At 40.7% G+C, this 20,729-nt stretch overlaps 7 non-coding genes across 7 annotated transcripts; all 7 read left to right on the top strand.

Moving 5' to 3' along the window:
- The first annotated feature begins 623 nt into the window (after nucleotides 1-623).
- TRNAH-GUG (transfer RNA histidin (anticodon GUG)) lies at nucleotides 624-695 on the top strand. Its single transcript has one exon. It is a non-coding gene; the product is annotated as a tRNA-His (tRNA).
- A 2,580-nt stretch (nucleotides 696-3,275) lies between these two features.
- On the top strand, nucleotides 3,276-3,357 carry TRNAS-CGA (transfer RNA serine (anticodon CGA)). Its single transcript has one exon. It is a non-coding gene; the product is annotated as a tRNA-Ser (tRNA).
- A 3,934-nt stretch (nucleotides 3,358-7,291) lies between these two features.
- On the top strand, nucleotides 7,292-7,373 carry TRNAS-CGA (transfer RNA serine (anticodon CGA)). The gene has a single exon. It is a non-coding gene; the product is annotated as a tRNA-Ser (tRNA).
- Nucleotides 7,374-8,653: 1,280 nt separating this feature from the next.
- TRNAH-GUG (transfer RNA histidin (anticodon GUG)) lies at nucleotides 8,654-8,725 on the top strand. The gene has a single exon. It is a non-coding gene; the product is annotated as a tRNA-His (tRNA).
- A 2,580-nt stretch (nucleotides 8,726-11,305) lies between these two features.
- TRNAL-CAA (transfer RNA leucine (anticodon CAA)) lies at nucleotides 11,306-11,387 on the top strand. The gene has a single exon. It is a non-coding gene; the product is annotated as a tRNA-Leu (tRNA).
- Nucleotides 11,388-15,326: 3,939 nt separating this feature from the next.
- Nucleotides 15,327-15,408, top strand: TRNAS-AGA (transfer RNA serine (anticodon AGA)). The gene has a single exon. It is a non-coding gene; the product is annotated as a tRNA-Ser (tRNA).
- A 3,933-nt stretch (nucleotides 15,409-19,341) lies between these two features.
- On the top strand, nucleotides 19,342-19,423 carry TRNAS-CGA (transfer RNA serine (anticodon CGA)). Its single transcript has one exon. It is a non-coding gene; the product is annotated as a tRNA-Ser (tRNA).
- Nucleotides 19,424-20,729: the final 1,306 nt, after the last annotated feature.

Genomic DNA, 20,729 nt, shown 5'->3' on the forward strand with positions numbered 1-20,729 from the left:
GCCTTTACCACTCACACACGGCGGAAGTTTATACTTTAATTCAGTGAGCTAAGAAAAGCGTGTTGTGGGTCCCCTACGAGCCATGGTGCTTGCTTCATCATGATTTGGCACCAGTCATTAGCCGCAGCTCTGCTAATGAGCCACTGAGGTCAGTTTCAATATTTACTCAAAAACATAACCATGCAGCCCACCCCTCAACTGTGTATTTATCTTGCTTTTCTGCTGTTCGTGTGATTAGCTGGGAGGAGCTCACGGCGACATCCTCCCTATAAAAGTGTAGATGGATCACTCTCTAACTCTTTCTTGCTTCACATACAAATGGCTTGAAAGGTGCAGGGAAGATGCAGGTCTAATAGACAGAATAGAAGGTCTGTGCCAGGTGGGTTTCTCTGCATTGGTGTCCCATCACAGGTCCGCAAGTGTAATGTGTGATCTTTGACTCCTGGCATTTCACAAGCAGGCGGCCAGGAAACGGTTTCAGCCTATCAACCACTGAGGAGACGCAGCCTCTGAATGAGGAATGAGGAAGCAATGAATACATCCAGCCTATCACAGGAACAGCCCTGAGTGTTCCGAATTATAAATTCTCCATGTCACTGTATGTCGTTGAGCCCAAGTAGCTCGCCGTGATCGTATAGTGGTTAGTACTCTGCGTTGTGGCCGCAGCAACCTCGGTTCGAATCCGAGTCACGGCATTGTGGTTGGCAATGTCACGGCAGTTGGGTGTTAATTTTACAGAATTAGCAAATGTACCAGTGGTTTTTGTAAAATGTCTATTAAAAACAGATCCTTTCAAATATTTAAACCATCTAACAACAAATGATTTAAACTCGCATGATTATAAGCTGTAGCTATAATGTATTTACTTACATAAATTATCGTTCTTGAACCTATTGGGGGTGGAGGGGGAGCGGAGATCACCCCCCAGGTGCAGTTGAGTGACCTGTGTTGTGGCTCTCTAGAGGGAAGGCACACATTTTGCTGTCACCCAGCCCAATCCAGACGTGTATTGGGGCCAGGTTTCAGGCAAATAGAGCAGTCAGTGCAGAGAAATGTTCACTCTCTAAAAGTGGCATTTCTAAAATAGTAAAGTTAAATCCAACCTCACCAGTAAGTAGGATTTTCAATAAATAAATAAAGCTACTCCTCTCCGATATGGAATTACCAAATTAAAAGTATAGGGGAATACACAGAGCTAACCTATGAGATGGGTAGACCTCACAGTAGTGAAAAATGAAATAGACTGTTTGGTACTTACAGGACACGCGAACCACCAAAGTACATAGCTTATTTTTTACTTACATAGCATCATGCACCTAGGACTACCTAGGGCCTACCTTAGGTGTAAATTATATGTAATAAAAGGGGAGTTTAAGGCTTGGCAAGTAGGCTGGGACTCCCCTGGGAGACCCCTGAGTCTATGCCCAGAACCATAACTCTGCCAGTCGAGTACTTACCTAAAAGCCGATAACTCACTTTTCTTCCATAGGCTAACATTGAGTGGTTTCACTTGGAAATTCTTCTAAGTGGTGTGGAGTTTTGGAACTTTAAAATATTCATCTAAAATCAGCCGAACAACGAATTCTGATTTACTCACCTGTTATCAGGAGAGACCTCAGTGATGCATCTTGGAGCTCGGTACTGACCCTGAAAAGTAATTTTAACCGTACTTACCAGTAACTCGAATTTCCTTCCATGGGATATCATTGCCTGCTTTTTGCTGAAAATTTTCTAAGTGTCGATTTTTGAAACTTACAAATATTCTTTAAAAATCGTACCAACTGTGAAAACGTAATTGTTTACCTGTTTTAGATAGATGTCCCAGTACTGAGCCTAGGAGCCCAGCACTGGATTACAAAAGTAACGAGAACGTACTTTACCCGTAACTTGAATTTTCTTCTATAGGAAACCATTGACTGTTTTTCTGTGAAATTTCTTCTAAGTGTCGATTTTGCAAACATGTAAATATTCCTTAAAAATCGCCTGTATAACTTAAACGCAGTTTCTCAACTGCTTACAGGTGGTACAGTAGTGCTGGATCTAGGATCCAACACTGACCTAGAAAAAGTAACCATAATCCCACTTACCTGCTAAGTGAATTTCCTTCCATAGGATAACGTTGGTATTTTGATCAGCAAAACTTGCTAAGTGTCAACTTTTAAAATAGCAAAATATTGCTTAAAAATCACAACAGTAACTAAAACGAATTTACTCACTTGTTTCCAAGAACTGTCCCAGGACTGAATCTAGGATCCAGTCCTGGATTTAGAAAAGTAATCCTGAAAGTAATTAATTGCATATAACTTAAAATTCCCATTGAGCTCAATGTATTATTGTGATTCAAATTGTGTTGCCTATTGCAATAAACTGTAACTATGACCTGCAAAAGTCAATTGCCTATTGCAAAGTATTTAACTAAAGCATCTCATTCTGAGAAAGTATATTTTGATACCTATTGTTGGTTCTAAAATAAAACAACAATATCTTTTGTATGCAAACCAATGGCCTAGAGTTCAGTTCTTGAGTGTGTGAGACCATTTGCTGACTGAGTGTGTACAACAAATGTTTTACACTGTACTCTGATACTGCCTTACTGCTCGGCAAGCTACCACTTTAGAGAGTAAGGTTATATCTAACTTTAGCCTCTGCCAAACCTCTGGGGACTGGGGACTCTGTGCACACTGTACCTATTTGGGAACAGTATATACAGAGCCACTTTCTCACAGTAGTGATAAAGTGATTAGAGTCCTAAGGCCAACATAAAGATACAGCAAAACGTGAGGTGAAAAGCAAAAAGGTTGCTGGTAGGCCACCTTAAGGATGCCAGGTCTAACAAAAACTGAACTAAGGATAACATGAGTAAAACATCAGGTTTCTCTACTGCATTTGGTGAGACAAGTGGGCCTTCTTTTATCTTCCATTCAAGCAATCTTTGACCGACCCCTTTATTATAGAGCTTTTCAAGGATTAAAGATAAGGCACTTACAAAGGAGTCCCAAATACTCAGAGATGGTTGACTTCTGTAATATGGGTCGTAGACTAAAAGCAGCGCAAAAACAGAGTGCAACAGGGTCCAAAAAACTTGAGTGCCACAAGAGAGTTTGAATGCAAGCGTATCCTTTTACAGATCCAGAGATATACTCATGCAATTTTTGTTTTTAGGACAGAACGTGCATGATGAAAAAAACATTGTTTTTAAAAAGCGCATTGCAGAATATCAGTACTTTGATGTGGAAAAACTTTCAAACAAAATATTTGTAAGCAGCTTACAGCAAGTTCTTGTGGCCGAGTGGTTAAGGCGATGGACTCGAAATCCATTGGGGTATCCCCGCGCAGGTTCGAATCCTGCCAACAACGAGAATCTTTTTATTATCGGCTACAATTTCAGAAGTTAACCTTTAGTATTTCTTCCATTTCAGTTTTATAAATAGGTGGCTTATTTTTGTGTCACTATTGCCTCTCCACATATTTGTTATCGCTACCTCTTTCATGTCTTTGCTACACCTCATTCCTACTTTAGCACTGGTGTAAACGCTTCAAATTATTATACCGTTGCTCTCTCATTCATACCTGCGCATGCACTTGAAAGTTACTTTACCAATAAAAGACGCAAAGAGAGAAATAGAACAAAAGTGCTGGCTGGATTGGCAAACACACTTCATAAAACTGCATTTTCTTTTTTATTCTCCCCCGTGTTACATGCTTAACCTCCCCATGTGTAATTTCTCTTAACCTGCTGTCCCAGGAAGAGAATTTCATCTACAGGCTCTTTCTGTGTTTTTTTCCCTAGTCTGTCTTTCCCATTTCTTAGCTGTGTAACTGTTCCTTTACGCGCTCTATTTAAACGCCATCAATCTCATTTGAGCTCCTTGCTCCCGCTTCTGTTTTCTCCACCTCTCATACTGCCAGTTCTCTCTTTCTCTGTGGTTAGTGGCTACTTTCCTGAGCTTCCGAAGCCACGTGGTTCCTGCCTCTTGTTGTCAGACTTGAATTGGAAAAGGAACCATATTAACAAGCCTTTACCACTCACACACGGCGGAAGTTTATACTTTAATTCAGTGAGCTAAGAAAAGCGTGTTGTGGGTCCCCTACGAGCCATGGTGCTTGCTTCATCATGATTTGGCACCAGTCATTAGCCGCAGCTCTGCTAATGAGCCACTGAGGTCAGTTTCAATATTTACTCAAAAACATAACCATGCAGCCCACCCCTCAACTGTGTATTTATCTTGCTTTTCTGCTGTTCGTGTGATTAGCTGGGAGGAGCTCAAGGCGACATCCTCCCTATAAAAGTGTAGATGGATCACTCTCTAACTCTTTCTTGCTTCACATACAAATGGCTTGAAAGGTGCAGGGAAGATGCAGGTCTAATAGACAGAATAGAAGGTCTGTGCCAGGTGGGTTTCTCTGCATTGGTGTCCCATCACAGGTCCGCAAGTGTAATGTGTGATCTTTGACTCCTGGCATTTCACAAGCAGGCGGCCAGGAAACGGTTTCAGCCTATCAACCACTGAGGAGACGCAGCCTCTGAATGAGGAATGAGGAAGCAATGAATACATCCAGCCTATCACAGAAACAGCCCTGAGTGTTCCGAATTATAAATTCTCCATGTCACTGTATGTCGTTGAGCCCAAGTAGCTCGCCGTGATCGTAAAGTGGTTAGTACTCTGCGTTGTGGCCGCAGCAACCTCGGTTCGGATCCGAGTCACGGCATTGTGGTTGGCAATGTCACGGCAGTTGGGTGTTAATTTTACAGAATTAGCAAATGTACCAGTGGTTTTTGTAAAATGTCTATTAAAAACAGATCCTTTCAAATATTTAAACCATCTAACAACAAATGATTTAAACTCGCATGATTATAAGCTGTAGCTATAATGTATTTACTTACATAAATTATCGTTCTTGAACCTATTGGGGGTGGAGGGGGAGCGGAGCTCACCCCCCAAGTGCAGTTGAGTGACCTGTGTTGTGGCTCTCTAGAGGGAAGGCACAAATTTTGCTGTCACCCAGCCCAATCCAGACGTGTATTGGGGCCAGGTTTCAGGCAAATAGAGCAGTAAGTGCAGAGACATGTTCACTCTCTAAAAGTGGCATTTCTAAAATAGTAAAGTTAAATCCAACCTCACCAGTAAGTAGGATTTTCAATAAATAAATAAAGCTACTCCTCTCCGATATGGAATTACCAAATTAAAAGTATAGGGGAATACACAGAGCTAACCTATGAGAGGGGTAGACCTCACCGTAGTGAAAAATGAAATAGACTGTTTGGTACTTACAGGACACGCGAACCACCAAAGTACATAGCTTATTTTTTACTTACATAGCATCATGCACCTAGGACTACCTAGGGCCTACCTTAGGTGTAAATTATATGTAATAAAAGGGGAGTTTAAGGCTTGGCAAGTAGGCTGGGACTCCCCTGGGAGACCCCTGAGTCTATGCCCAGAACCATAACTCTGCCAGTCGAGTACTTACCTAAAAGCCGATAACTCACTTTTCTTCCATAGGCTAACATTCAGTGGTTTCACTTGGAAATTCTTCTAAGTGGTGTGGAGTTTTGGAACTTTAAAATATTCATCTAAAATCAGCCGAACAACGAATTCTGATTTACTCACCTGTTATCAGGAGAGACCTCAGTGCTGCATCTTGGAGCTCAGTACTGACCCTGAAAAGTAATTTTAACCGTACTTACCAGTAACTCGAATTTCCTTCCATGGGATATCATTGCCTGCTTTTTGCTGAAAATTTTCTAAGTGTCGATTTTTGAAACTTACAAATATTCTTTAAAAATCGTACCAACTGTGAAAACGTAATTGTTTACCTGTTTTAGATAGATGTCCCAGTACTGAGCCTAGGAGCCCAGCACTGGATTACAAAAGTAACGAGAACGTACTTTACCCGTAACTTGAATTTTCTTCCATAGGAAACCATTGACTGTTTTTCTGTGAAATTTCTTCTAATTTGTCGATTTTGCAAACATGTAAATATTCCTTAAAAATCGCCTGTATAACTTAAACGCAGTTTCTCAACTGCTTACAGGTGGTACAGTAGTGCTGGATCTAGGATCCAACACTGACCTAGAAAAAGTAACCATAACCCCACTTACCTGCTAAGTGAATTTCCTTCCATAGGATAACATTGGTAATTTGATCAGCAAAAGTTTCTAAGTGTCAACTTTTAAAATAGCAAAATATTGCTTAAAAATCACAACAGTAACTAAAACGAATTTACTCACTTGTTTCCAAGAACTGTCCCAGGACTGAATCTAGGATCCAGTCCTGGATTTAGAAAAGTAATCCTGAAAGTAATTAATTGCATATAACTTAAAATTCCCATTGAGCTCAATGTATTATTGTGATTCAAATTGTGTTGCCTATTGCAATAAACTGTAACTATGACCTGCAAAAGTCAATTGCCTATTGCAAAGTATTTAACTAAAGCATCTCATTCTGAGAAAGTATATTTTGATACCTATTGTTGGTTCTAAAATAAAACAACAATATCTTTTGTATGCAAACCAATGGCCTAGAGTTCAGTTCTTGAGTGTGTGAGACCATTTGCTGACTGAGTGTGTACAAAAAATGTTTTACACTGTACTCTGATACTGCCTTACTGCTCGGCAAGCTACCACTTTAGAGAGTAAGGTTATATCTAACTTTAGCCTCTGCCAAACCTCTGGGGACTGGGGACTCTGTGCACACTGTACCTATTTGGGAACAGTATATACAGAGCCACTTTCTCACAGTAGTGATAAAGTGATTAGAGTCCTAAGGCCAACATAAAGATACAGCAAAACGTGAGGTGAAAAGCAAAAAGGTTGCTGGTAGGCCACCTTAAGGATGCCAGGTCTAACAAAAACTGAACTAAGGATAACATGAGTAAAACATCAGGTTTCTCTACTGCATTTGGTGAGACAAGTGGGCCTTCTTTTATCTTCCATTCAAGCAATCTTTGACAGACCCCTTTATTATAGAGCTTTTCAAGGATTAAAGATAAGGCACTTACAAAGGAGTCCCAAATACTCAGAGATGGTTGACTTCTGTAATATGGGTCGTAGACTAAAAGCAGCGCAAAAACAGAGTGCAACAGGGTCCAAAAAACTTGAGTGCCACAAGAGAGTTTGAATGCAAGCGTATCCTTTTACAGATCCAGAGATATACTCATGCAATTTTTGTTTTTAGGACAGAACGTGCATGATGAAAAAAACATTGTTTTTAAAAAGCGCATTGCAGAATATCAGTACTTTGATGTGGAAAAACTTTCAAACAAAATATTTGTAAGCAGCTTACAGCAAGTTGTTGTGGCCGAGTGGTTAAGGCGATGGACTCGAAATCAATTGGGGTATCCCCGCGCAGGTTCGAATCCTGCCAACAACGAGAATATTTTTATTATCGGCTACAATTTCAGAAGTTAACCTTTAGTATTTCTTCCATTTCAGTTTTATAAATAGGTGGCTTATTTTTGTGTCACTATTGCCTCTCCACATATTTGTTATCGCTACCTCTTTCATGTCTTTGCTACACCTCATTCCTACTTTAGCACTGGTGTAAACGCTTCAAATTATTATACCGTTGCTCTCTCATTCATACCTGCGCATGCACTTGAAAGTTACTTTACCAATAAAAGACGCAAAGAGAGAAATAGAACAAAAGTGCTGGCTGGATTGGCAAACACACTTCATAAAACTGCATTTTCTTTTTTATTCTCCCCCGTGTTACATGCTTAACCTCCCCATGTGTAATTTCTCTTAACCTGCTGTCCCAGGAAGAGAATTTCATCTACAGGCTCTTTCTGTGTTTTTTTCCCTAGTCTGTCTTTCCCATTTCTTAGCTGTGTAACTGTTCCTTTACGCGCTCTATTTAAACGCCATCAATCTCATTTGAGCTCCTTGCTCCCGCTTCTGTTTTCTCCACCTCTCATACTGCCAGTTCTCTCTTTCTCTGTGGTTGGTGGCTACTTTCCTGAGCTTCCGAAGCCACGTGGTTCCTGCCTCTTGTTGTCAGACTTGAATTGGAAAAGGAACCATATTAACAAGCCTTTACCACTCACACACGGCGGAAGTTTATACTTTAATTCAGTGAGCTAAGAAAAGCGTGTTGTGGGTCCCCTACGAGCCATGGTGCTTGCTTCATCATGATTTGGCACCAGTCATTAGCCGCAGCTCTGCTAATGAGCCACTGAGGTCAGTTTCAATATTTACTCAAAAACATAACCATGCAGCCCACCCCTCAACTGTGTATTTATCTTGCTTTTCTGCTGTTCGTGTGATTAGCTGGGAGGAGCTCACGGCGACATCCTCCCTATAAAAGTGTAGATGGATCACTCTCTAACTCTTTCTTGCTTCACATACAAATGGCTTGAAAGGTGCAGGGAAGATGCAGGTCTAATAGACAGAATAGAAGGTCTGTGCCAGGTGGGTTTCTCTGCATTGGTGTCCCATCACAGGTCCGCAAGTGTAATGTGTGATCTTTGACTCCTGGCATTTCACAAGCAGGCGGCCAGGAAACGGTTTCAGCCTATCAACCACTGAGGAGACGCAGCCTCTGAATGAGGAATGAGGAAGCAATGAATACATCCAGCCTATCACAGGAACAGCCCTGAGTGTTCCGAATTATAAATTCTCCATGTCACTGTATGTCGTTGAGCCCAATAGCTCGCCGTGATCGTATAGTGGTTAGTACTCTGCGTTGTGGCCGCAGCAACCTCGGTTCGAATCCGAGTCACGGCATTGTGGTTGGCAATGTCACGGCAGTTGGGTGTTAATTTTACAGAATTAGCAAATGTACCAGTGGTTTTTGTAAAATGTCTATTAAAAACAGATCCTTTCAAATATTTAAACCATCTAACAACAAATGATTTAAACTCGCATGATTATAAGCTGTAGCTATAATGTATTTACTTACATAAATTATCGTTCTTGAACCTATTGGGGGTGGAGGGGGAGCAGAGATCACCCCCCAGGTGCAGTTGAGTGACCTGTGTTGTGGCTCTTTAGAGGGAAGGCACACATTTTGCTGTCACCCAGCCCAATCCAGACGTGTATTGGGGCCAGGTTTCAGGCAAATAGAGCAGTAAGTGCAGAGAAATGTTCACTCTCTAAAAGTGGCATTTCTAAAATAGTAAAGTTAAATCCAACCTCACCAGTAAGTAGGATTTTCAATAAATAAATAAAGCTACTCCTCTCCGATATGGAATTACCAAATTAAAAGTATAGGGGAATACACAGAGCTAACCTATGAGAGGGGTAGACCTCACAGTAGTGAAAAATGAAATAGACTGTTTGGTACTTACAGGACACGCGAACCACCAAAGTACATAGCTTATTTTTTACTTACATAGCATCATGCACCTAGGACTACCTAGGGCCTACCTTAGGTGTAAATTATATGTAATAAAAGGGGAGTTTAAGGCTTGGCAAGTAGGCTGGGACTCCCCTGGGAGACCCCTGAGTCTATGCCCAGAACCATAACTCTGCCAGTCGAGTACTTACCTAAAAGCCGATAACTCACTTTTCTTCCATAGGCTAACATTGAGTGGTTTCACTTGGAAATTCTTCTAAGTGGTGTGGAGTTTTGGAACTTTAAAATATTCATCTAAAATCAGCCGAACAACGAATTCTGATTTACTCACCTGTTATCAGGAGAGACCTCAGTGCTGCATCTTGGAGCTCGGTACTGACCCTGAAAAGTAATTTTAACCGTACTTTCCAGTAACTCGAATTTCCTTCCATGGGATATCATTGCCTGCTTTTTGTTGAAAATTTTCTAAGTGTCGATTTTTGAAACTTACAAATATTCTTTAAAAATCGTACCAACTGTGAAAACGTAATTGTTTACCTGTTTTAGATAGATGTCCCAGTACTGAGCCTAGGAGCCCAGCACTGGATTACAAAAGTAACGAGAACGTACTTTACCCGTAACTTGAATTTTCTTCCATAGGAAACCATTGACTGTTTTTCTGTGAAATTTCTTCTAAGTGTCGATTTTGCAAACATGTAAATATTCCTTAAAAATCGCCTGTATAACTTAAACGCAGTTTCTCAACTGCTTACAGGTGGTACAGTAGTGCTGGATCTAGGATCCAACACTGACCTAGAAAAAGTAACCATAATCCCACTTACCTGCTAAGTGAATTTCCTTCCATAGGATAACGTTGGTATTTTGATCAGCAAAAGTTTCTAAGTGTCAACTTTTAAAATAGCAAAATATTGCTTAAAAATCACAACAGTAACTAAAACGAATTTACTCACTTGTTTCCAAGAACTGTCCCAGGACTGAATCTAGGATCCAGTCCTGGATTTAGAAAAGTAATCCTGAAAGTAATTAATTGCATATAACTTAAAATTCCCATTGAGCTCAATGTATTATTGTGATTCAAATTGTGTTGCCTATTGCAATAAACTGTAACTATGACCTGCAAAAGTCAATTGCCTATTGCAAAGTATTTAACTAAAGCATCTCATTCTGAGAAAGTATATTTTGATACCTATTGTTGGTTCTAAAATAAAACAACAATATCTTTTGTATGCAAACCAATGGCCTAGAGTTCAGTTCTTGAGTGTGTGAGACCATTTGCTGACTGAGTGTGTACAACAAATGTTTTACACTGTACTCTCATACTGCCTTACTGCTCGGCAAGCTACCACTTTAGAGAGTAAGGTTATATCTAACTTTAGCCTCTGCCAAACCTCTGGGGACTGGGGACTCTGTGCACACTGTACCTATTTGGGAACAGTATATACAGAGCCACTTTCTCACAGTAGTGATAAAGTGATTAGAGTCCTAAGGCCAACATAAAGATACAGCAAAACGTGAGGTGAAAAGCAAAAAGGTTGCTGGTAGGCCACCTTAAGGATGCCAGGTCTAACAAAAACTGAACTAAGGATAACATGAGTAAAACATCAGGTTTCTCTACTGCATTTGGTGAGACAAGTGGGCCTTCTTTTATCTTCCATTCAAGCAATCTTTGACAGACCCCTTTATTATAGAGCTTTTCAAGGATTAAAGATAAGACACTTACAAAGGAGTCCCAAATACTCAGAGATGGTTGACTTCTGTAATATGGGTCGTAGACTAAAAGCAGCGCAAAAACAGAGTGCAACAGGGTCCAAAAAACTTGAGTGCCAAAAGAGAGTTTGAATGCAAGCGTATCCTTTTACAGATCCAGAGATATACTCATGCAATTTTTGTTTTTAGGACAGAACGTGCATGATGAAAAAAACATTGTTTTTAAAAAGCGCATTGCAGAATATCAGTACTTTGATGTGGAAAAACTTTCAAACAAAATATTTGTAAGCAGCTTACAGCAAGTTGTTGTGGCCGAGTGGTTAAGGCGATGGACTCAAAATCCATTGGGGTATCCCCGCGCAGGTTCGAATCCTGCCAGCAACGAGAATCTTTTTATTATCGGCTACAATTTCAGAAGTTAACCTTTAGTATTTCTTCCATTTCAGTTTTATAAATAGGTGGCTTATTTTTGGGTCACTATTGCCTCTCCACATATTTGTTATCGCTACCTCTTTCATGTCTTTGCTACACCTCATTCCTACTTTAGCACTGGTGTAAACGCTTCAAATTATTATACCGTTGCTCTCTCATTCATACCTGCGCATGCACTTGAAAGTTACTTTACCAATAAAAGACGCAAAGAGAGAAATAGAACAAAAGTGCTGGCTGGATTGGCAAACACACTTCATAAAACTGCATTTTCTTTTTTATTCTCCCCCGTGTTACATGCTTAACCTCCCCATGTGTAATTTCTCTTAACCTGCTGTCCCAGGAAGAGAATTTCATCTACAGGCTCTTTCTGTGTTTTTTTCCCTAGTCTGTCTTTCCCATTTCTTAGCTGTGTAACTGTTCCTTTACGCGCTCTATTTAAACGCCATCAATCTCATTTGAGCTCCTTGCTCCCGCTTCTGTTTTCTCCACCTCTCATACTGCCAGTTCTCTCTTTCTCTGTGGTTGGTGGCTACTTTCCTGAGCTTCCGAAGCCACGTGGTTCCTGCCTCTTGTTGTCAGACTTGAATTGGAAAAGGTACTATATTAACAAGCCTTTACCACTCACACACGGCGGAAGTTTATACTTTAATTCAGTGTGCTAAGAAAAGCGTGTTGTGGGTCCCCTACGAGCCATGGTGCTTGCTTCATCATGATTTGGCACCAGTCATTAGCCGCAGCTCTGCTAATGAGCCACTGAGGTCAGTTTCAATATTTACTCAAAAACATAACCATGCAGCCCACCCCTCAACTGTGTATTTATCTTGCTTTTCTGCTGTTCGTGTGATTAGCTGGGAGGAGCTCACGGCGACATCCTCCCTATAAAAGTGTAGATGGATCACTCTCTAACTCTTTCTTGCTTCACATACAAATGGCTTGAAAGGTGCAGGGAAGATGCAGGTCTAATAGACAGAATAGAAGGTCTGTGCCAGGTGGGTTTCTCTGCATTGGTGTCCCATCACAGGTCCGCAAGTGTAATGTGTGATCTTTGACTCCTGGCATTTCACAAGCAGGCTGCCAGGAAACGGTTTCAGCCTATCAACCACTGAGGAGACGCAGCCTCTGAATGAGGAATGAGGAAGCAATGAATACATCCAGCCTATCACAGGAACAGCCCTGAGTGTTCCGAATTATAAATTCTCCATGTCACTGTATGTCGTTGAGCCCAAGTAGCTCGCCGTGATCGTATAGTGGTTAGTACTCTGCGTTGTGGCCGCAGCAACCTCGGTTCGGATCCGAGTCACGGCATTGTGGTTGGCAATGTCACGGCAGTTGGGTGTTAATTTTACAGAATTAGCAAATGTACCAGTGGTTTTTGTAAAATGTCTATTAAAAACAGATCCTTTCAAATATTTAAACCATCTAACAACAAATGATTTAAACTCGCATGATTATAAGCTGTAGCTATAATGTATTTACTTACATAAATTATCGTTCTTGAACCTATTGGGGGTGGAGGGGGAGCGGAGCTCACCCCCCAGGTGCAGTTGAATGACCTGTGTTGTGGCTCTCTAGAGGGAAGGCACAAATTTTGCTGTCACCCAGCCCAATCCAGACGTGTATTGGGGCCAGGTTTCAGGCAAATAGAGCAGTAAGTGCAGAGAAATGTTCACTCTCTAAAGTGGCATTTCTAAAATAGTAAAGTTAAATCCAACCTCACCAGTAAGTAGGATTTTCAATAAATAAATAAAGCTACTCCTCTCCGATATGGAATTACCAAATTAAAAGTATAGGGGAATACACAGAGCTAACCTATGAGAGGGGTAGACCTCACAGTAGTGAAAAATGAAATATACTGTTTGGTACTTACAGGACACGCGAACCACCAAAGTACATATCTTATTTTTTACTTACATAGCATCATGCACCTAGGACTACCTAGGGCCTACCTTAGGTGTAAATTATATGTAATAAAAGGGGAGTTTAAGGCTTGGCAAGTAGGCTGGGACTCCCCTGGGAGACCCCTGAGTCTATGCCCAGAACCATAACTCTGCCAGTCGAGTACTTACCTAAAAGCCGATAACTCACTTTTCTTCCATCGGCTAACATTGAGTGGTTTCACTTGGAAATTCTTCTAAGTGGTGTGGAGTTTTGGAACTTTAAAATATTCATCTAAAATCAGCCGAACAACGAATTCTGATTTACTCACCTGTTATCAGGAGAGACCTCAGTGCTGCATCTTTGAGCTCGGCACTGACCCTGAAAAGTAATTTTAACCGTACTTACCAGTAACTCGAATTTCCTTCCATGGGATATCATTGCCTGCTTTTTGCTGAAAATTTTCTAAGTGTCGATTTTTGAAACTTACAAATATTCTTTAAAAATCGTACCAACTGTGAAAACGTAATTGTTTACCTGTTTTAGATAGATGTCCCAGTACTGAGCCTAGGAGCCCAGCACTGGATTACAAAAGTAACGAGAACGTACTTAGCCGCAACTTGAATTTTCTTCCATAGGAAACCATTGACTGTTTTTCTGTGAAATTTCTTCTAAGTGTCGATTTTGCAAACATGTAAATATTCCTTAAAAATCGCCTGTATAACTTAAACGCAGTTTCTCAACTGCTTACAGGTGGTACAGTAGTGCTGGATCTAGGATCCAACACTGACCTAGAAACCGTAACCATAACCCCACTTACCTGCTAAGTGAATTTCCTTCCATAGGATAACATTGGTAATTTGATCAGCAAAAGTTTCGAAGTGTCAACTTTTCAAATGGCAAAATATTGCTTAAAAATCACAACAGTAACTAAAACGAATTTACTCACTTGTTTCCAAGAACTGTCCCAGGACTGAATCTAGGATCCAGTCCTGGATTTAGAAAAGTAATCCTGAAAGTAATTAATTGCATATAACTTAAAATTCCCATTGAGCTCAATGTATTATTGTGATTCAAATTGTGTTGCCTATTGCAATAAACTGTAACTATGACCTGCAAAAGTCAATTGCCTATTGCAAAGTATTTAACTAAAGCATCTCATTCTGAGAAAGTATATTTTGATACCTATTGTTGGTTCTAAAATAAAACAACAATATCTTTTGTATGCAAACCAATGGCCTAGAGTTCAGTTCTTGAGTGTGTGAGACCATTTGCTGACTGAGTGTGTACAACAAATGTTTTACACTGTACTCTGATACTGCCTTACTGCTCGGCAAGCTACCACTTTAGAGAGTAAGGTTATATCTAACTTTAGCCTCTGCCAAACCTCTGGGGACTGGGGACTCTGTGCACACTGTACCTATTTGGGAACAGTATATACAGAGCCACTTTCTCACAGTAGTGATAAAGTGATTAGAGTCCTAAGGCCAACATAAAGATACAGCAAAATGTGAGGTGAAAAGCAAAAAGGTTGCTGGTAGGCCACCTTAAGGATGCCAGGTCTAACAAAAACTGAACTAAGGATAACATGAGTAAAACATCAGGTTTCTCTACTGCATTTGGTGAGACAAGTGGGCCTTCTTTTATCTTCCATTCAAGCAATCTTTGACAGACCCCTTTATTATAGAGCTTTTCAAGGATTAAAGATAAGGCACTTACAAAGGAGTCCCAAATACTCAGAGATGGTTGACTTCTGTAATATGGGTCGTAGACTAAAAGCAGCGCAAAAACAGAGTGCAACAGGGTCCAAAAAACTTGAGTGCCACAAGGGAGTTTGAATGCAAGCGTATCCTTTTACAGATCCAGAGATATACTCATGCAATTTTTGTTTTTAGGACAGAACGTGCATGATGAAAAAAACATTGTTTTTAAAAAGCGCATTGCAGAATATCAGTACTTTGATGTGGGAAAACTTCAAAACTTTCAAACAAAATATTTGTAGGCAGCTTACAGCAAGTTGTTGTGGCCGAGTGGTTAAGGCGATGGACTAGAAATCCATTGGGGTATCCCCGCGCAGGTTCGAATCCTGCCAACAATGAGAATCTTTTTATTATCGGCTACAATTTCAGAAGTTAACCTTTAGTATTTCTTCCATTTCAGTTTTATAAATAGGTGGCTTATTTTTGTGTCACTATTGCCTCTCCACATATTTGTTATCGTTACCTCTTTCATGTCTTTGCTACACCTCATTCCTACTTTAGCACTGGTGTAAACGCTTCAAATTATTATACGGTTGCTCTCTCATTCATACCTGCGCATGCACTTGAAAGTTACTTTACCAATAAAAGACGCAAAGAGAGAAATAGAACAAAAGTGCTGGCTGGATTGGCAAACACACTTCATAAAACTGCATTTTCTTTTTTATTCTCCCCCGTGTTACATGCTTAACCTCCCCATGTGTAATTTCTCTTACTTTGCTGTCCCAGGAAGAGAATTTCATCTACAGTCTCTTTCTGTGTTTTTTTCCCTAGTCTGTCTTTCCCATTTCTTAGCTGTGTAACTGTTCCTTTACGCGCTCTATTTAAACGCCATCAATCTCATTTGAGCTCCTTGCTCCCGCTTCTGTTTTCTCCACCTCTCATACTGCCAGTTCTCTCTTTCTCTGTGGTTGGTGGCTACTTTCCTGAGCTTCCGAAGCCACGTGGTTCCTGCCTCTTGTTGTCAGACTTGAATTGGAAAAGGAACCATATTAACAAGCCTTTACCACTCACACACGGCGGAAGTTTATACTTTAATTCAGTGAGCTAAGAAAAGCGTGTTGTGGGTCCCCTACGAGCCATGGTGCTTGCTTCATCATGATTTGGCACCAGTCATTAGCCGCAGCTCTGCTAATGAGCCACTGAGGTCAGTTTCAATATTTACTCAAAAACATAACCATGCAGCCCACCCCTCAACTGTGTATTTATCTTGCTTTTCTGCTGTTCGTGTGATTAGCTGGGAGGAGCTCACGGCGACATCCTCCCTATAAAAGTGTAGATGGATCACTCTCTAACTCTTTCTTGCTTCACATACAAATGGCTTGAAAGGTGCAGGGAAGATGCAGGTCTAATAGACAGAATAGAAGGTCTGTGCCAGGTGGGTTTCTCTGCATTGGTGTCCCATCACAGGTCCTCAAGTGTAATGTGTGATCTTTGACTCCTGGCATTTCACAAGCAGGCGGCCAGGAAACGGTTTCAGCCTATCAACCACTGAGGAGACGCAGCCTCTGAATGAGGAATGAGGAAGCAATGAATACATCCAGCCTATCACAGGAACAGCCCTGAGTGTTCCAAATTATAAATTCTCCATGTCACTGTATGTCATTGAGCCCAAGTAGCTCGCCGTGATCATATAGTCGTTAGTACTCTGCGTAGTGGCCGCAGCAACCTCGGTTCGAATCCGAGTCACGGCATTGTGGTTGGCAATGTCACGGCAGTTGGGTGTTAATGTTACAGAATTAGCAAATGTACCAGTGGTTTTTGTAAAATGTCTATTAAAAACAGATCCTTTCAAATATTTAAACCATCTAACAACAAATGATTTAAACTCACATGATTATAAGCTGTAGCTATAATGTATTTACTTACATAAATTATCGTTCTTGAACCTATTGGGGGTGGAGGGGGAGCGGAGCTCACCCCCCAGGTGCAGTTGAGTGACCTGTGTTGTGGCTCTCTAGAGGGAAGGCACAAATTTTGCTGTCACCCAACCCAATCCAGACGTGTATTGGGGCCAGGTTTCAGGCAAATAGAGCAGTAAGTGCAGAGAAATGTTCACTCTCTAAAAGTGGCATTTCTAAAATAGTAAAGTTAAATCCAACCTCACCAGTAAGTAGGATTTTCAATAAATAAATAAAGCTACTCCTCTCCGATCTGGAATTACCAAATTAAAAGTATAGGGGAATACACAGAGCTAACCTATGAGAGGGGTAGACCTCACAGTAGTGAAAAATGAAATAGACTGTTTGGTACTTACAGGACACGCGAACCACCAAAGTACATATCTTATTTTTTACTTACATAGCATCATGCACCTAGGACTACCTAGGGACTACCTTAGGTGTAAATTATATGTAATAAAAGGGGAGTTTAAGGCTTGGCAAGTAGGCTGGGACTCCCCTGGGAGACCCCTGAGTCTATGCCCAGAACCATAACTCTGCCAGTCGAGTACTTACCTAAAAGCCGATAACTCACTTTTCTTCCATCGGCTAACATTGAGTGGTTTCACTTGGAAATTCTTCTAAGTGGTGTGGAGTTTTGGAACTTTAAAATATTCATCTAAAATCAGCCGAACAACGAATTCTGATTTACTCACCTGTTATCAGGAGAGACCTCAGTGCTGCATCTTGGAGCTCAGTACTGACCCTGAAAAGTAATTTTAACCGTACTTACCAGTAACTCGAATTTCCTTCCATGGGATATCATTGCCTGCTTTTTGCTGAAAATTTTCTAAGTGTCGATTTTTGAAACTTACAAATATTCTTTAAAAATCGTACCAACTGTGAAAACGTAATTGTTTACCTGTTTTAGATAGATGTCCCAGTACTGAGCCTAGGAGCCCAGCACTGGATTACAAAAGTAACGAGAACGTACTTTACCCGTAACTTGAATTTTCTTCCATAGGAAACCATTGACTGTTTTTCTGTGAAATTTCTTCTAAGTGTCGATTTTGCAAACATGTAAATATTCCTTAAAAATCGCCTGTATAACTTAAACGCAGTTTCTCAACTGCTTACAGGTGGTACAGTAGTGCTGGATCTAGGATCCAACACTGACCTAGAAAACGTAACCATAACCCCACTTACCTGCTAAGTGAATTTCCTTCCATAGGATAACATTGGTAATTTGATCAGCAAAAGTTTCTAAGTGTCAACTTTTAAAATAGCAAAATATTGCTTAAAAATCACAACAGTAACTAAAACGAATTTACTCACTTGTTTCCAAGAACTGTCCCAGGACTGAATCTAGGATCCAGTCCTGGATTTAGAAAAGTAATCCTGAAAGTAATTAATTGCATATAACTTAAAATTCCCATTGAGCTCAATGTATTATTGTGATTCAAATTGTGTTGCCTATTGCAATAAACTGTAACTATGACCTGCAAAAGTCAATTGCCTATTGCAAAGTATTTAACTAAAGCATCTCATTCTGAGAAAGTATATTTTGATACCTATTGTTGGTTCTAAAATAAAACAACAATATCTTTTGTATGCAAACCAATGGCCTAGAGTTCAGTTCTTGAGTGTGTGAGACCATTTGCTGACTGAGTGTGTACAACAAATGTTTTACACTGTACTCTGATACTGCCTTACTGCTCGGCAAGCTACCACTTTAGAGAGTAAGGTTATATCTAACTTTAGCCTCTGCCAAACCTCTGGGGACTGGGGACTCTGTGCACACTGTACCTATTTGGGAACAGTATATACAGAGCCACTTTCTCACAGTAGTGATAAAGTGATTAGAGTCCTAAGGCCAACATAAAGATACAGCAAAACGTGAGGTGAAAAGCAAAAAGGTTGCTGGTAGGCCACCTTAAGGATGCCAGGTCTAACAAAAACTGAACTAAGGATAACATGAGTAAAACATCAGGTTTCTCTACTGCATTTGGTGAGACAAGTGGGCCTTCTTTTATCTTCCATTCAAGCAATCTTTGACAGACCCCTTTATTATAGAGCTTTTCAAGGATTAAAGATAAGACACTTACAAAGGAGTCCCAAATACTCAGAGATGGTTGACTTCTGTAATATGGGTCGTAGACTAAAAGCAGCGCAAAAACAGAGTGCAACAGGGTCCAAAAAACTTGAGTGCCAAAAGAGAGTTTGAATGCAAGCGTATCCTTTTACAGATCCAGAGATATACTCATGCAATTTTTGTTTTTAGGACAGAACGTGCATGATGAAAAAAACATTGTTTTTAAAAAGCGCATTGCAGAATATCAGTACTTTGATGTGGAAAAACTTTCAAACAAAATATTTGTAAGCAGCTTACAGCAAGTTGTTGTGGCCGAGTGGTTAAGGCGATGGACTCGAAATCCATTGGGGTATCCCCGCGCAGGTTCGAATCCTGCCAGCAACGAGAATCTTTTTATTATCGGCTACAATTTCAGAAGTTAACCTTTAGTATTTCTTCCATTTCAGTTTTATAAATAGGTGGCTTATTTTTGGGTCACTATTGCCTCTCCACATATTTGTTATCGCTACCTCTTTCATGTCTTTGCTACACCTCATTCCTACTTTAGCACTGGTGTAAACGCTTCAAATTATTATACCGTTGCTCTCTCATTCATACCTGCGCATGCACTTGAAAGTTACTTTACCAATAAAAGACGCAAAGAGAGAAATAGAACAAAAGTGCTGGCTGGATTGGCAAACACACTTCATAAAACTGCATTTTCTTTTTTATTCTCCCCCGTGTTACATGCTTAACCTCCCCATGTGTAATTTCTCTTAACCTGCTGTCCCAGGAAGAGAATTTCATCTACAGGCTCTTTCTGTGTTTTTTTCCCTAGTCTGTCTTTCCCATTTCTTAGCTGTGTAACTGTTCCTTTACGCGCTCTATTTAAACGCCATCAATCTCATTTGAGCTCCTTGCTCCCGCTTCTGTTTTCTCCACCTCTCATACTGCCAGTTCTCTCTTTCTCTGTGGTTGGTGGCTACTTTCCTGAGCTTCCGAAGCCACGTGGTTCCTGCCTCTTGTTGTCAGACTTGAATTGGAAAAGGTACTATATTAACAAGCCTTTACCACTCACACACGGCGGAAGTTTATACTTTAATTCAGTGAGCTAAGAAAAGCGTGTTGTGGGTCCCCTACGAGCCATGGTGCTTGCTTCATCATGATTTGGCACCAGTCATTAGCCGCAGCTCTGCTAATGAGCCACTGAGGTCAGTTTCAATATTTACTCAAAAACATAACCATGCAGCCCACCCCTCAACTGTGTATTTATCTTGCTTTTCTGCTGTTCGTGTGATTAGCTGGGAGGAGCTCACGGCGACATCCTCCCTATAAAAGTGTAGATGGATCACTCTCTAACTCTTTCTTGCTTCACATACAAATGGCTTGAAAGGTGCAGGGAAGATGCAGGTCTAATAGACAGAATAGAAGGTCTGTGCCAGGTGGGTTTCTCTGCATTGGTGTCCCATCACAGGTCCGCAAGTGTAATGTGTGATCTTTGACTCCTGGCATTTCACAAGCAGGCTGCCAGGAAACGGTTTCAGCCTATCAACCACTGAGGAGACGCAGCCTCTGAATGAGGAATGAGGAAGCAATGAATACATCCAGCCTATCACAGGAACAGCCCTGAGTGTTCCGAATTATGAATTCTCCATGTCACTGTATGTCGTTGAGCCCAAGTAGCTCGCCGTGATCGTATAGTGGTTAGTAC

This window comes from Triturus cristatus, chromosome 12, assembly GCF_964204655.1.
Source record: "Triturus cristatus chromosome 12, aTriCri1.1, whole genome shotgun sequence".
Lineage (NCBI taxonomy): Eukaryota > Metazoa > Chordata > Amphibia > Caudata > Salamandridae > Triturus > Triturus cristatus.